Genomic DNA, 19,344 nt, shown 5'->3' on the forward strand with positions numbered 1-19,344 from the left:
TAATACTTTCCCCATCCATAGGAATTTCATTTTTTATTCATCTAAAAAGCATGTCCCCCAAGACGTTTGGATAATGGACGGTTTACACACAGTGGCTTCGGGAACGGTAAGTACAACGTTACTATTGGTACTATCGTACTTACCAAAGCCACCATGCTGCTACCTAGCTAGCGAGGCCAATCACGAGGCTCCAATCACTGGTAACACTGTCGATGTCATGCCATCACGATCATCAAACATCAAACCTTTAACCATTAGCCACTCGCAAGTCATACATTGTCACCACTCGCAAGCGTCACTTTTCACTACTCGCAAGTGATACATTTCACCACTCGCAAGCGTCACTTTTCACCACTCGCAAGTAGCACATTTCGCCACTTGCTACTCGCAAGGTACGCCAGTGCAGGTAGATTTCAAAATTGAGGTGCACACTGTACATATCAATTGTCACTGGAAAAACTGTACAAATCTCCTCAGAATAACAAAAAGCACACAGAGTGGTTGTTTTTGATGATTAAGTTTGAATTTTGAAGTAAGAGAAGGATTTAATCAACATTAATTGATATATTTACTCATAGACCCTCCACCAACACTGCAACAGGATACACATCAAAGGATCTCTAAATGTTTATTGTATGATGTTTGTTTGCATACATTAAGCTACATAAGCATTTCCTGTCCATTTCTGTGTTGTTTACAGTCACTGTGACTCAATGATAGTTGCTAGCTATCCGACATGTTTTTCACTAAATTTTCTGACCATTTCGAAGTTTATAACTGGTTGAAGACCCAACAAGATATATAGTATTTTAGGTAAATCATACATAGTCTTGTCGTGTATTTTGTTGTTCTCTGGTGTGAAAAGAAGAATAGATCACGTAAGCTGTCCATTGTTTGCGATTGTTGCAGTATGCTTTGAGTACAGTGTTTCGTTCATTAGGGTTGTTACTGGATTTCTCTGTCAGAAATGATTCTTGAAGTTTTGAGTCTATTTATTGATGCTTTTTATCACATGTTAATATTTTAGGCTGCCTTCATTGATCAGGATTAGGCGTGTTATCGTAACTACATCAAAATAAAATGTAAACATCCAATGCGTGGTTGCCATTTTACCTCTGTTGTCGTGGTTGATATATTCACAGAAAACGATACATTTCGTCAAAAACATGTCTCCGAAACGATTTCAAAACGAGTACTAGACTTCAAATTTCTGGTTGCTAGCCAATTGAATTTGAAACTTTACATCATTCTCAGATGAACCATGACCGAACGAACTGAGAAAATGAGAAGTACTCCAACTTTGACTTGAGAGATGGTATTTACGCAGATTACCTTTCAAGTTGTGGCTCAATTTTAATATTTGAATGAATTGTAACCCATTATGTCTTCTTTGATTTGAAAAGTGCAAATCTGTTATGTTCTTGAGCGTAGTACATGTGCCGGTGTTATGCAGGGCTATTAAAATGGCATAAAAATACATGGCATTGTAGAAATGTACAAAATTTATAGACATACCAGTTCGATCGACGATGTGTTTCACAAAATTGTACATCATTCTTCAAATTCTAGAGGCATGCATAGATTTCAAAATGTCTCGCGCAATAGTTGCGGAAAAAATGGCAGAATTATAGATTTGTATCTAAACTTCCAGCCTTTCTCATGCTTGTTGCATGTGTCGGCCACTGTTGGCATGTCTTCGTATAAGGAAATTACATATTTTCATCATAATTGTACGTTATCATTTACATGATTTTGTATGTCGTCAAAGACATGGGAAGATGCCATACCATGATGTGTTGTGGTCATGAACATAAATAAGCATAACCGCGTATAATCTCTTCTCATCTTTTTCGAGATTTTACATGTGATTTATGTAGCATCATGAGGTTTTTACACTCTTGAAGGAAGTCTTCATTACTGCTATAGTAACAGGATTAATTAAACTTAATGTATGCAAACAGAGTTCGTTTCAGTGGAAATGGTGTAGTTGCATACCCCGTTGGTGGAGGGTCTATGATTTACTTATTGGAAATGCAGAAGTAAATGAATGCATGGAACCTTGTTATCTTTGAGACTTGAGACTGCTTGTCAAATATGAGGCATTCAAATTGGCAATTTTTGATAGGATCATAAGTATGGCATGTGCAAATGTCGTGTTGCCACATTTCACCCTTTGATAGTTGTGGAAATATGCACTATGTTCACAACAACATTGTTGTCAGTGTTAATGACACATATTTCAGCAGTTAGTACCTCAATTCAGCTTAATTCATTGTGTACTCTTCATTGACAAAGTGTCTTATGGCATTGCTTTTTAGCACAATTGAACTGATAAGGTTCAGTAGTGCTATAGGCATTGCTGTGTGTGTGTGTGTGTGTGTGTGTGTGTGTGTGTGTGTGTGTGTGTGTAAACAACTTAAAGTCAAAAACTGCTGGACCAATTACTTTGATATTTGGTGGCCATGTTACTTTGGGTGTCTCGTTAAGAAATTGTTCAAATGAAAATGATTGCATCAGAAATGTGCGTTTTAGGTCAAAAAATGCCATTTTTGGTCAAAAAACTTAAGCTCTAAAACCACTGAGCAGATTTGCCTGAAATTTGGTGGGAACAGTCTTAGGGTAGAGTAAATTAATATTTGTTCATGACATGATGATGCCATCAGTAATATGCAAATAAGGGCTAAAAATGTGTCTTTTTGGTCAAAAATCTTTAATTCCAAAACTAGGGAATAGATTTGGCTGAAATTTAACGAGGATGTATGTGGGGGTGCACAGATGAAGCAATATTAAACATATAAGGATCTCATCAGTAATATGCAAATTAGGTGTAAAATGTGAATTTTGGTCAAAAATTAAATCTCAAAAATATTATTCTATTGTTAGTGCAGTATAAATGATAAGAACTTACTCCCAATGACGTTGAATTTAAAACCTTTTAATTCTGCGTTTTGGTCCTGCTGAAAGATCCATCATCAAGAATAGATAAAAGAAGTTGAGTAGTGCTGGCCAGGCTGAACAAAAGATTGAATCCTAGCATCACTTATTGCAATAATTTAATATATAATAGGACAAATTTAACTGAAAAATATTGTGTGTACATTGTGTGCAGGTAAATTCCAAAGTCAAGGTGCACACATGTTAAAAATATTTCTATTTCGACCCCTTGACTGTCTAAGCTTTGTAAATGCAATCTCATCAAGTGAAGGGCTCAAATTTACTACCAGACCAGAAAAGATAGGGTGCCAATCATGTGTAACAATTCTTTTTACAGTTCATACAGTATGTTTTTTTAATGAAATAACACAAGCAAAATATAGGTACTGGTAGCACACACACAAATAGGCAGTTGGCAGTTTTAGTCCAAACTTGTATCTCGAAAACCTCTAGGTGAATTTAGCTGAAATGGAATGTTTCTGGAGGAGCTATTCTCCAGATATTGTCCAACATATTTTGACACAGTCAACAGTCAACCAAAACAGAGATGGGCAGGCAAGTGAATAAACATTCAAAAATAGAATGCAAATATGCCTGGCAATAAGACCATACCCATAGTAGCACCTTATTAATGTTGTGTAATGCATTGATAACAACAAGGATTAATTGACAAATGAATAAACATTCAGAAATGTATACAAATAAGCCTAGCAACAACACCATGTCCATAGCAATAGGAAAATGATAGTGAATATTGATTACACAACAACAGGGATTCATCAACAGTTGGCATATATGGACATATATGTACATAGCAACCGTGAAATTATGATATATATTGCAATAATGACATTGATGGATCGGAAAATGGATGAATTAAAAAATAAAAAAAATAATGCATAAACTACAGTTGTGCTGCAATGTGATTGGTACTGTTTTTGATGGATGTTGCCAATGTACCGGTTCGTCTCTGCAAGTTTACAACATTATGTAACATTATTTAGGTTTGATATGGCAGTCTGTCAGAAAAGTATTTGGATGAACGAATACAACATTGCATATAAGTAAGGAAAAGCTCATCACAGTCTGTCCAGGTGAATTTGAAGTGTCAAGTGATGGTTCTATTGACTAATGACTTGTGATCTTCTATTTTGTCAAAATATAAGACCCACTGGTACTTCCTGCTACAGTCTCCAGACTAAATATTACTGAATGCATTATACCTATTCGCAGCTGACCCAGACAGGCTGCATAAATTATGATAAGCACTGTAGGCTGCCCTAATATATTAGATGGGCAGGAGCTCATAGACATAATTAATCAATATTTCCCAACTTAATTATTGACGACATGTACAACTGAACAAAACTATAAATTAATTATCTAAAGGAAACTTTTAACATTTTGATTAGGTTGCAGTATTGCTCAGGAGTGTTTTGGTTAGATTCAAGCTGTTCCTTAGAATACAAACATATACTGAAATAACTTTTTCAATTTACAGTTTACTGTAGGAGTCTACTTGCTATGATTAAACACTTTCAGGAGAACTATAGGCATTATATTGGCAAATATTATAATATTTTTTAATCTATTATAAATCGTATATAAGTATTTAGATAAGGGTGAATACTCCACCTATTGTACCATTAATACATATTATATACAAGTATATACATTGTAGGTAAGGGTGAATACTTCACCTGTTGTACCATTAATACATATTATATACAAGTATATACATTGTAGGTAAGGGTGAATACTTCACCTGTTGTACCATTAATACATATTATATACAAGTATATACATTGTAGGTAAGGGTGAACACTACACCTATTGTACCATTAATACATATTATATACAAGTATTTAGGTAAGGGTGAACACTCCACCTATTGTACCATTAATACATATTATATACAAGTATTTAGGTAAGGGTGAACACTCCACCAATTTGTACCATTAATACATATTATATACAAGTATTTAGGTAAGGGTGAACACTCCACCAATTTGTACCATTAATACATATTATATACAAGTATTTAGGTAAGGGTGAATACTCCACCTATTGTACCATTAATACATATTATATACAAGTATTTAGGTAAGGGTGAACACTACACCTATTGTACCATTAATACATATTATATACAAGTATTTAGGTAAGGGTGAACACTACACCTATTGTACCATTAATACATATTATATACAAGTATATAGGTAAGGGTGAACACTCCACCAATTTGTACCATTAATACATATTATATACAAGTATTTAGGTAAGGGTGAACACTCCACCAATTTGTACCATTAATACATATTATATACAAGTATTTAGGTAAGGGTGAACACTCCACCAATTGTACCATTAATACATATTATATACAAGTATATAGGTAAGGGTGAACACTCCACCAATTGTACCATTAATACATATTATATACAAGTATTTAGGTAAGGGTGAACACTACACCTGTTGTACCATTAATACATATTATATACAAGTATTTAGGTAAGGGTGAACTCTCCACCAATTTGTACCATTAATACATATTATATACAAGTATTTAGGTAAGGGTGAGCACTCCACCTATTGTACCATTAATACATATTATATACAAGTATTTAGGTAAGGGTGAACACTCCACCAATTTGTACCATTAATACATATTATATACAAGTATTTAGGTAAGGGTGAACACTCCACCAATTTGTACCATTAATACATATTATATACAAGTATTTAGGTAAGGGTGAACACTACACCTGTTGTACCATTAATACATATTATATACAAGTATTTAGGTAAGGGTGAACACTACACCTGTTGTACCATTAATACATATTATATACAAGTATTTAGGTAAGGGTGAACACTCCACCTATTGTACCATTAATACATATTATATACAAGTATATAGGTAAGGGTGAACACTCCACCAATTGTACCATTAATACATATTATATACAAGTATTTAGGTAAGGGTGAACACTCCACCAATTGTACCATTAATACATATTATATACAAGTATTTAGATAAGGGTGAACACTACACCTGTTGTACCATTAATACATATTATATACAAGTATTTAGGTAAGGGTGAACACTACACCTGTTGTACCATTAATACATATTATATACAAGTATTTAGGTAAGGGTGAATACTCCACCTATTGTTCCATTAATACATATTATATACAAGTATATAGGTAAGGGTGAACACTCCACCAATTGTACCATTAATACATATTATATACAAGTATTTAGGTAAGGGTGAACACTCCACCAATTGTACCATTAATACATATTATATACAAGTATTTAGGTAAGGGTGAACACTCCACCAATTGTACCATTAATACATATTATATACAAGTATTTAGGTAAGGGTGAACACTCCACCAATTTGTACCATTAATACATATTATATACAAGTATTTAGGTAAGGGTGAACGCTACACCTGTTGTACCATTAATACATATTATATACAAGTATTTAGGTAAGGGTGAACACTACACCTGTTGTACCATTAATACATATTATATACAAGTATTTAGGTAAGGGTGAACACTCCACCTATTGTACCATTAATACATATTATATACAAGTATATAGGTAAGGGTGAACACTCCACCAATTGTACCATTAATACATATTATATACAAGTATTTAGGTAAGGGTGAACACTCCACCAATTGTACCATTAATACATATTATATACAAGTATTTAGATAAGGGTGAACACTACACCTGTTGTACCATTAATACATATTATATACAAGTATTTAGGTAAGGGTGAACACTACACCTGTTGTACCATTAATACATATTATATACAAGTATTTAGGTAAGGGTGAACACTACACCTATTGTACCATTAATACATATTATATACAAGTATTTAGGTAAGGGTGAATACTCCACCTATTGTACCATTAATACATATTATATACAAGTATATAGGTAAGGGTGAACACTCCACCAATTGTACCATTAATACATATTATATACAAGTATTTAGGTAAGGGTGAACACTCCACCAATTGTACCATTAATACATATTATATACAAGTATTTAGGTAAGGGTGAATACTCCACCTATTGTACCATTAATACATATTATATACAAGTATTTAGGTAAGGGTGAACACTACACCTGTTGTACCATTAATACATATTATATACAAGTATATAGGTAAGGGTGAACACTCCACCAATTGTACCATTAATACATATTATATACAAGTATATAGGTAAGGGTGAACACTCCACCAATTGTACCATTAATACATATTATATACAAGTATTTAGGTAAGGGTGAACACTACACCTATTGTACCATTAATACATATTATATACAAGTATTTAGGTAAGGGTGAACACTCCACCAATTGTACCATTAATACATATTATATACAAGTATTTAGGTAAGGGTGAATACTCCACCTATTGTACCATTAATACATATTATATACAAGTATTTAGGTAAGGGTGAACACTACACCTGTTGTACCATTAATACATATTATATACAAGTATATAGGTAAGGGTGAACACTCCACCAATTGTACCATTAATACATATTATATACAAGTATTTAGGTAAGGGTGAACACTACACCTGTTGTACCATTAATACATATTATATACAAGTATTTAGGTAAGGGTGAACACTACACCTATTGTACCATTAATACATATTATATACAAGTATTTAGGTAAGGGTGAACACTCCACCAATTGTACCATTAATACATATTATATACAAGTATTTAGGTAAGGGTGAACACTCCACCAATTGTACCATTAATACATATTATATACAAGTATTTAGGTAAGGGTGAACACTACACCTGTTGTACCATTAATACATATTATATACAAGTATTTAGGTAAGGGTGAACACTCCACCTATTGTACCATTAATACATATTATATACAAGTATTTAGATAAGGGTGAACACTACACCTGTTGTACCATTAATACATATTATATACAAGTATTTAGGTAAGGGTGAGCACTCCACCTATTGTACCATTAATACATATTATATACAAGTATTTAGATAAGGGTGAACACTACACCTGTTGTACCATTAATACATATTATATACAAGTATTTAGATAAGGGTGAACACTACACCTGTTGTACCATTAATACATATTATATACAAGTATTTAGGTAAGGGTGAGCACTCCACCTATTGTACCATTAATACATATTATATACAAGTATTTAGATAAGGGTGAACACTACACCTGTTGTACCATTAATACATATTATATACAAGTATTTAGGTAAGGGTGAACACTACACCTGTTGTACCATTAATACATATTATATACAAGTATTTAGGTAAGGGTGAACACTCCACCTATTGTACCACTAAAGGGCCACTGCAATTCTATTTCTTTCTTTACAATACATGTAATATGTTCATACTGCCCCCTAATGAAAGGAATGTATGATTAAATGTTGATTTACTGCAAGTTGTCACCTCTTCACTTGAAAAATCTGTCAAACATTCGCCATCCCGTTCGAAAGATACAATTTCTAGAACTTGTTGTTGTAACCGAGCCTCCATAGCAATGCATGTTAGGAAGTTGAAGTTCAAGGTTATGTGTTCCTACTATGATGACATAACAGGAATGCTTTCATATGCAAATATAAATTCTCGCTCAGCAGAAGGTGTCACGAATGTGGAAGCAGCATAATTTCTAACGAGATTTTCACTATTCGTGGTCACTTTTTTCTCCTCAGTGCTATAGAAATGGTTGTGGTTGTCGATGGCCAAGTGGTTAAACCACTTGCCTCTTACCACTGCGGTCGGGGTTCGAACCCCATTCAGGGTTCGATTAAAATTTACCACGCTGTAAGTAAGAAGAGTGTCGTTCAGTTTGACTACCGAAAAACACAGGTTTTCCCCGGGTACTCCGGTTTCCTCCTGCATTAACACTGAACCCATGAGGGATGGCCCTCACTGGACTTCTTGGACAAGTGTTGAAAGGTGCCTGTAAATGGCCTTTATGCCCGTTGGTTTGCCTGAACAAATAAATAAATTTTTAAAAAAATGTGTTAAGTGGCTATTTTTTATTGGTTTGATGAAAAGTGAAAAATAGAATTGCAGTGGCCCTTTAATACATATTATAAGTATTTAGGTACATACACCAGATACACATTATCTCCAATGAGTTGACACTATTCTGTATGTTGTCAAATAATGATGTCATGAATTTTGTCATTGTCATTTTTTGATAGCCCCAGAAAGTCAAAGGATCGTTCTATGGTATACTTTGTGTGTCTACAGTTCACGCTTGGTGCTGCCATGTTTGTTTTGATCTTGCATACTATGTATATAATTGCTACCATACTCCGGTCATCATATCGGCAACATAACATAACCATGCATTGCAATATTGTAAGAGTAGGTCTGTTAGCATGATTATCATAACATTGTAACATGTACCAAGGCATCACTGCACTGTACCTCTAGAAATTGTTACACAATTTGAAAGTTCAACGTACGGTACGGACCACTGATGACATATACATAGTGCAGTTGAATTTCTGGGTTGTAGAAGTATGACATTTATATTGTCGATAATTGAAATTTGTTTTAAATGTTTTAAAAGAATAACTACATTTTAATGTTTGTTAGTACAGTAATATTCCTAAATCATTGAGTTGAATTGAGAAATCGGGACTTGCAGCAACACGGAGCACCATATATAAACATTTGCGATGCAAGTGATGAACGTATTCAGTTATTCAGAGCCCATAATTTTGTATCTAAAATGATGTTTTTCTTTGGAAAAAATCTGCTTTAAGTGGCTTTTAAATATATTGAGATGAAACCATATAATAATGGGAGACATACTTTATTTTTTGTTTGTTTTACCGGATATGTCTGAATTTGATTGATGAATCATGTGACTCAAATATTACATGATCAATGCTACACTGTACAAAAAGTGAGATTTAACAGGGTGGGTAAACCATGTGGTAAACATGGTTAAACTACCATCTTTGTCCATCTTTGTCCTCGTGTGACCATGTTCACACATCCTGTTTACCAACACCTTTGACTAGGGGGTACAGCAGACTCGGTACCACTTTTGATACTAAATTTTACCCCGGAGTCAAATGTGTATGAAGTTAATAATTTCACCACATACGTAGCCAGTGAAATATCTTCACACATCACAATATGTTACCTTTATACTTTCCATGGGTAAAGAAGGGGATATATGCTCTTTTAGATTGGGGCTATATAGAACTGTGTTTATATCCACATTTAGAGAGGGGTCCAAACTTGGACACACATTGGCATTATAGATATATCTGTGTATCCTCCATGGGGTAAAGTAGGGAGTATGTGGTCATATAGACTGGGGGTGTATAGAACCATGTTTATCTACATTTAGAAAGAGGTTCAAACTTGGACACACATTAGCATTATATCTTCATATCCTCCATAGGGTAAAGTAGGGAGTATGTGGTCATTTATGATTTAGACTAGGGTGTATAGAATGCGAAAACAGCTGTTTATATACCATTCTACCTGTTGCTTATTGGGTAATACTAAGATAAACAGCCACATTCATTCAATATATTAATATTATGATTGTTGGAGGTGCCAAAACGGATAACCGAACTGGAAAAACTAGTGTTTCTAAACTTAAAGGTTACAGACTTAATTTGAAATAACAATTTTCAATCTTATGATAGTATGTCAGAAGTTTATAGGACTAACGTTCTTCATATTATCGTGAACGAGGCTGCTTACGTAACCATTGACTAAATTAGCTTAATCCAGATGTTGTGCATTCGCTCAGTCGTTACCAATGCTAATGACCTCGAACTTATGAAATCGGCTTTAGTTACCCGACCCCACCTAGATTTTCACGCCAACCCTTACCTTTTTTTTACGTATACAACAACTTCAAAAATTCCCTGGAACAAGAAGAATACATTAAAGTAATGAACAATAAACAACACATCAAAACAATAGCCAAATTTAGATTAAGTTGCCATCAACTTGCCATTGAGAAGGGTAGATATACAAAACCAAAAACACCAGTAGAAGACAGACTATGTACACATTGTAAAGAAATAGAAGATGAAATACATCATCTAATTCATTGTAAATTATATACAAAACAAAGAGAAAAAATGTTTAGTGTTATCACTACCCTCAACTCAAACTTTATAAACTTAGATAGAGGAGAGCAATTTAGATATATACTACAATCAAAACATAAGGATATTATAACCGCTCTCTACATATACCTGGATGATACATGTAGTCAATAGACACACACTAGAACTACTGTATATTTTAATATTTATATTTCATAGATCATTATTAACTTTATTTTGTTTAAATACCAAATTAGAAATGTAAAATTTTCTAAACGGCTAAAATAAAGTGTTATCTTATCTTATCTTTATCTTATCTATTTGAGGAAAATAATAACGATGTCGCGAAAATCGTGAAGTCTCGCGAGAAATAGTGGGTGCGGAAACTGACACCAACTTAAAAAACAATATAAACCTATTCTTCCAATCTGTAATGGCTGTACATCTGATAGAAAGAAATAAACAACACAGACCATTTGGAAAGCAATGGAAAACCTGAACTAGACACTCACACATGAAAAAAATACAAGACAATAAAATAAAAAATCTACCAACCCAACTATTTTAACATTGAATGTAATCGGAACCACACAATTTTTTTTTATTTCGCCTTACATGTATTTCCATTCAGAATTTTTTTGTAATTTTCATTATGAACTCTGAAATGAATTAAGTCAAAATGCATGTACATTTGTCCTCATGTGGCCTTTAAAGTTTTCTCACCGATTCTTAGAAAGTTGTTGTCATAACTTATAATATTGTGAACCTTGTATCCAACCAAATTATTTTCATACTTTGCCTTATTATTTCACCCTTGGAGTTGCTATGATGAATATGCTGTTTTATAGAGTTTAACTAATGTATTTTTAGTTGGGGTTATTTTCTGTTAAAAGTATGTTTGAGGGTTCAGTACGATTGAGTGAATGATTGTGTAGTCAGGCCTGACGCTGAGTAATTGTGATGTTATGATCGGGAAATATTCATTTATTGGCAATTCATCACACAACATTAAAGGTATACTATGTTAGATGTCTCTAAATTCTTTAAACGTCATTTATTTCTTTTCATATTTGTGTGCATTAATTCACAGTATTTCAATCATTTAGTTCCATTTGTCTCATTTCACATTGTCACATTAGAAGTACATGTGTTCTTTTCATCTTCCAATTCTGAATCATTTATTTGTTCATTCCATGTTAGTCTTGCTGCTAGACATTCGGGCTTTCTTTCGATGCTATAAGTTACTATAAGCGAACGAAGTTCGCATGTGAGGGCCTGCCCGAACAGTCTAGCGAATGTCATTTTCAGACCGGACATTCCATTGAGATTACGATAAGCGGTGGGTTGGGCCATATATGCATATATATACTTTAATATATTCAATCTCTGCATGCAGGTGTTGACAAACACATTTATGTCTTACTATGTCTTATCAGTTTATGGTAATTGTGTTTGACGAGTGTGTAGATAGACATTGTCATTCACACATTTTAGTTAACGCATTGGTGGTTATTTTTACAAGCCCCTCCTTAAGATGAATATGCATGAAAATTTAGCTATTGTCCTCTGTTTGTGCTTGTCGCTAATACGGTTCTCTGATTGGCAGTTATTTATATCCTGATGACATTCACTAGACCTCGGATGTTCCATCCTCGATAGCGTTGTTCGGCTGTGTGTCGTATTTTATCGGAAGAACATCCGAGGGCTAGCTGATAGACTAATTCCATGTGTGCTTTCATGTGTATGCTGAACTTCAAGTCAAATATATTTGTTCAATTTCGTTGGTCTTGTTTTTTACTGCTAATGGTTGAGGTGTTACTATTTACTTCCTAAGTTTTATTTCTTATCTTCAACCCCTCTAAATGAATAAGGTTACATTTGTTTGGTAGTTGATTTGAAGTGATTTCTTATCTCATCAAACGTGTTGCATCGCTAAAGGACCCACTTGGATATTTATCACCTCTGCACTTCAAAGCGAAAATGCTAATGCTGTGGTCTATTCGTAAGGTAATTAAAAATCCAATGTACAGTTGAAGGTGACAAGTTCATTGCTAAAAGTTTCCAAACGATAAGATGTGGCTGTATAGTGTTAAAAGCACTTGAAAAGTCAAAGAACATTAATCTGATTGAACTTCCAGATTTTTCTAAATGAGAATATACATTATTTAAAACATGTAACATCACATCCTTCTATACCCCTGTTCTTACGATAGGCAAACTGTAATGGATCAATAAAATCAGAGACTGTAACTATTAACTTATTTGTAAAACTACTCGTTCACAGACTTGCATAATGGCAGACGTCAGCGCAACTGGTCTAAGATCGTTCATTGATGATATCACAGCTTTCTTTGGGACAGGAACAATATGAGAAGTTTTCCATGACATCGGAGCTAAGTCATGTTGAAAGCACAAATTGAATATGACAGACAGAATACGAGCAAGTTGATCAGTGCACAAGTTCAGAACACAGGGAGTAAAATTATCAGGCCCCGACGCTTTGTTTGGGAGCACACTGGAGCACCCGAAGCACCTCTTCCTTGTCGGTCGAGAGACGTTCGCCATCAGTGATATTTGAGGACGCCGCTCTCAGTTCATTCCTGATTGCTATGCTTGAAAGAGAAAACATAGCACTCAAACCTGTTATAGAATGCATTTAGTTCGTTTGCACGAGTTGTTGAATTGTCTCCTGTAGCATTGGTGTTTTGCTACCATCAGAGTAACCACTCATAAGTTTCAGTACATTCCATCTACAGCTGAATGAAACTACTACTTAGGGGTAGAACAGAAGTCTCTCTGTACAGCTCAGAGTAAAAATGGAGGTGTACAGTCGATTTCAGTGTGCAGGAAAACTGATGTAATAAAACATGACAAAAGTTACACTTGATCAATATATTGCTCAAAGTAATGTAGTTGGAAAGATTGTGATGAATTGGTTGATTTAATGTTGGTAGGGATAAGCTTATTGGGACCTACAATGAGTGAACATGATAGTCAAGATTTTGATGGTGATAAAATAGTATCACAGTATTGACTCATAGGACTAAAATAATAAGACAGACATTAAGAGAAATATATAGACAAACAAATTAATATTTTCAATGTTTAAAGTTTGTGGCTAACGACTTTTCCATTTGGCTGATTTGAAAATGAACAATGTTAATCTAATGGCTATGACGGTTTTGTTTTTTAAACCAACAGCTGCAGTGTTGACTGTCTTTAAAATGTGTTGTGACATATTGTGAGAGACCTTGTTAATTACTTTTCATCCGTGTCAGAGAATTAGATGTCATTCAATAAAATAAATATTGATGGTCAACACCGCTGGAAAATGACCCGAATCAATACAAGTACACTGGAAACTGATGGAAAACCCAGGGAAAACCCTGGAATTTTTTTTTTACTCCAAGTGTTTGAATCCTGCTTTCCTTACCTTCAGGGTTAATTATCAAAATCAAGCCAATTTCTGTCTATCACAGACACATTGTAGAATTGAAATAACGCCAATTTCTTTTAAAACATGTTTACAAGTAATATTGAAAAAAAAAGAACTATAGGCAAGCATCATTTTGGTGACAATAAGTCTGAAACTTATGTCGAGAAACAAGTGTATGTGTTTCAGTAGTAAGGCATCATTTTACATCGGCTAGCACACATTTAGGCAAAATGATGGAAATAGAAAAAACACACAAGATTGTCACAAATGATAGACCTTCAGAGTGTTTTGTTTGTTAATAACTTTAAAATCAGGGGTTGTCGGTTGTGCCGAGTGGTGAAACCACTTTCCTCTTACCACTGTGGTTGGGGTTCAAACCATTCCTTGTTTAGTTTGACTCTACTGAACAATGCAGGTTTCCCCGTGTACTCCGGTTCCCCTTGCATTATCAAACACTGAATCCATGAGGGATGACCCTCACTGGATTTCTTGACAGATAAGTGTTTACTTAGAGAACTATCCAGTATAATTATTTTTATTATTATTTTTATTATGTACTTGAAATACATTCTCAGGTGTGTAAAAAGAAGTGCAATATGTCACATCTTGATAGGACAAACAATTTATTATACCAGAAGTGAAATTGAAAATTCTCTTGTCCATTGACAAGTGACCTTTGAAAAAAAAATTGAAGCCTGCACGTGCAAAGCATAGTCCCAGGTGAACATTTTTGTTGCCCAACTTCAGTTTGAGCACTGTGTTGACATAAGAGATTATATAGTATGTAAAGCCTTATCACTTTGCTTAAAGGATACTATCTATAGTATTGTAATCAAGATTTGGACTGAGTTGTTAAATGGTGCTAATGCCAAGCAAAGTGATATTATCCTTAGGTAGGTGGATGGGAGTCATGCATGTATTGCTAATATTCATAGATATCTCCCTCCATGTGTACACTTTTCACCACTCTCATGACTCCTTTCCTTTACTTCTTAGCCAAGGGAAAAGACAACATAACATAGCCAACTACCCAGTTTGTAAGGGCCACTCAGTATACATATCGAGTACCAATATCTAATGTCACAATGTCTCACATTGATACTTTACCAACCAAATTTGATAATTGCATTACAATCTACTCTCCCTAGCTCCCATGTCTTTCAATGCAAAATACACTTTACCATCAATACCTCAAAACTATAACTCAGGAATATTGTCATAGCCGACACTTTTCCCGGATTTTGCATGTGCAAAAACGGCAACAATCTCTTGATGAGTAAAAATTTGCATTCATTGATACATGGCTCTCATATATCGGGAGTTCATATATTCTTTTAATGCACTTTTAGCACAACTGAACTGATTATTTTTTCTTGAGTGCTTGGAAATATCCTGTGTCAACACACAATTTTGCCAGTATAAAGACTGCTACTTCCACTAATTCCTTTTGGCTCAGGTGTGTTACTTGTTGTCTGCTAAAGGGCCTCCATGCCTTTCATCTATTTATACATGGCACTCCTATGGACCTTTCATAATTTGTTATACAGTACTTATGGTGTGATGTACAAAGGCAGATAACTTCCACCCGAATGGTACTGTGTATTGCTCACATACCAAATCCCAGCACATTTGAAACCCAAAAGCTTTCTGTCGTGTGATATTTTAACATGGTCATACCAACTTTTGTCATCACATTTGAAGTGAAAAATCTCCTTGTTCTAGATATCTTGTAACTTCCACCCATTGATCTAATTTGAAGTTCTCTGGTTTTATCCAGAGACTCAGGTATCTCATATCAATGCACATACATGGTTTAAAGGCATAACTAATAGTGGTGGTGGGTCCTTTCCAACTTTCCCTCACACTGATAGTGCTCCAGACTTTAATCTGTCTGATATAGTTGTAGAAATAAACTGGCCAAAATCTTTACATCCAGGACTGTTTTGAAGTACTATAAGTGATGGGTATGAATGATTATAAGACTAATTGCTCTTAAAATTTCCCTTACAAGGAATCACATAGTGAGATACCTATATTCCCTCTGATAGCCAGTCTATGATTTGTTTTTTACAACTATTGTCAACTTGTCCCACGTATGTACGTGATTATGTATTTTAACGGCTATTAAATCATTTTGGTTTCTTAATGTCATGTACCAGGGAGATATGTTGATTTTTTCCCTAGGCTACTGCTTCAACATCCGAGACGTAGAGTCATGCCTGGGTGCACCCTCAACAGACACCCAAGAGAAGGTTTCACATTACTGCACATTTATAGTCCATTTCCCACATTGGAATATCGAACTGAAAGAAAATTTTAACACCCCTTTTAATTACATGTACAAGGCAGTACCCCAGACAGGATCCTACAAAAGGCAGGCTGTCATAAGGCAATGCCTTTTGGTGATCACACCCCTGTCTCAGAGTACTAATATCTTAACTTACAAGCTCACACTCAAATAGAGAACACATGAATGAAATTTATTCAAGGTTTAATTTTAATGACTCCATCTCACAGGGAATTTTTTCTTCACAATATCTGGCGAAGTTCCTAACAATGCCACAAACATAACATTTCAAATATCTGGGTTTTACATCCACGTCTTCTCTGTAGTTTTTGGCCGGACAATGTGGAGTATGATTAGTATAATGGGTAGGCAACTTCCCATGTTGAAGGAACTTAGACACTTTTGATGCAATTTCTTCCTCTTCTTTATTTCCCAACAACAGAACGATAAGGTGCCCTGCTTCTTGCCCAAAATCATTTGTCTCAAATATGGCCAGCACTGCTCTGAACCTTTTCAATTTTGGGTGCAAAATTTTTGTAGCCCGATCCACGAGTACTCTTAATCCATTCAGTATTTGTGTGGCCTTGTGTTCCATGTTGGTGTTTGTGCTAGCTCCATCACCTTTTGTAGAGCATTGTCCACAGATGTAGCGTTTGCCGTCTTTTTCTAATTCCTCTAATTTCTTTTGTAGTCCGTCCAACTGCAGCTGCACCTGCAACATATAAAGTACACTCTTAGTACATATTCTACAGTTCCAACCTGTTTCTCACTTTCCCTCACAGGGAAGTCTTTGTCCCTCATGGACTATAAATGCCTTGACTCACATGGTACATAGTATATTCTACAATTCACATCTAATTCTCACTTTCCCTCACAGGGAAGTCTTTGTCCGTCATTGACTCTAAAATGCCTTGACTCACATGGTACATAGTATTCTAAAATTCACATCTAATTCTCACTTTCCCTCACAGGGAAGTCTTTGTCCCTCATTGACTCTAAAATGCCTTGACTCACATGGTACATAGTATTCTACAATTCACATCTAATTCTCACTTTCCCTCACAGGGAAGTCTTTGTCCCTCATTGACTATAAAATGCCTTGACTCACATGGTACATAGTATTCTACAATTCACATCTAATTCTCACTTTCCCTCACAGGGAAGTCTTTGTCCGTCATGGACTATAAAATGCCTTGACTTGCATTATACATCTTAATTTGATTTTAGGCACTTTAACATCTCCGTTTTACTCAGACTCTTAAATTTATAATTACATACGTGCAAATACACATTATATTTTTTTTTTCTTGTAGTCCCCCTCCCCCATTCAAAATCAATCGGACATCCACATCAGTGTTCTCTATATGAATACTACTACGCAGTAGTCAGTGTGCCACCTGTTACTTTATTATTACCACCAGACAGAGAAACTTGACCATGTAGTACACATGATGTTTATACTTCAGATCACCTCGCTGTACCCAAAGAGCTGTTCAGGAGTACTTATGCAGTGATGTGAGTTGATGTTAGCAAGCAACAGTCTGGGCCAACTTATTTTGGCAATTATACACAGATTTCATAAATGTGACAAATTTAAATACATCATCAAACAGCTTTGGCCTTTCATACTTTCAAAACATATGGATAAAAAATCATTGAACAATCTTATTTTGAACATGAGAAATTGCATGGAAGTATACATCTACTGCATGCATGTGAAGTAGAGTGAGTCAATCCATACTAGAAGTATGGTACTCAGACTAACACTGTAGTTTGGAGTTGTGATTGTGAAGTTAGTTTGTAGCCAAATTACATTATTCTGTCAAAAACACGGACTAATGTGTACCCCATGCTGAAATATTTCCGTCATGCATCAACTGTAAATTTTGTCATTTTCAAATTTGCGTTAGGATCAACCGATTGTCAACATTGGTTATTAGTATATTGTGTAGAAGACTATGACACACACCCAACAAATAAGTAATTGTTTAGCATAACTAAACTTCTTATGTTAAGTAATGCTATAGACATGGCAAAGTGTGTGTGTGTGTGTGTGTGTGTGTGTGTGTGTGTGTGTGTGTGTGTGTGTGTGTGTGTGTGTGTGTGAACAACTTCAAGTCAAACACCACTGATCCAATTGCCATGATATTTGATGGATATATTACGTTGGGTGTCTAGTTGGAAAATTTTTGAAATAAAGATCTTACCATCGATTAGTGATTTAATGGGTCAAAAAGGTGATTTTTGGTCAGAAAATGTAGACTCAAAAAGTACTGTGCAGGTTGGGTTGAAATTTGATTGGAACATTCTCGCTGGTGTTCAGATTACGAATTTTTCATTACATGATAATATTACCAGTGGCTGTAATATGCAAATTAGGTACAGAAAATGTGTACTTTTGGTCAAAAACCTTTAATTCCAAAAGGACTAAACAGACTTAACAGACAAGTGTATAAACATTCAAAAAATGTAAAAACTACAGTTGTGCTACAACACATTGGCACTATTTTAGATATGCAAAATTAGGGTTAAAATAGAATTTTTTT

Source organism: Glandiceps talaboti, chromosome 21, assembly GCF_964340395.1.
Source record: "Glandiceps talaboti chromosome 21, keGlaTala1.1, whole genome shotgun sequence".
NCBI classification, from domain to species: Eukaryota; Metazoa; Hemichordata; class Enteropneusta; family Spengelidae; genus Glandiceps; species Glandiceps talaboti.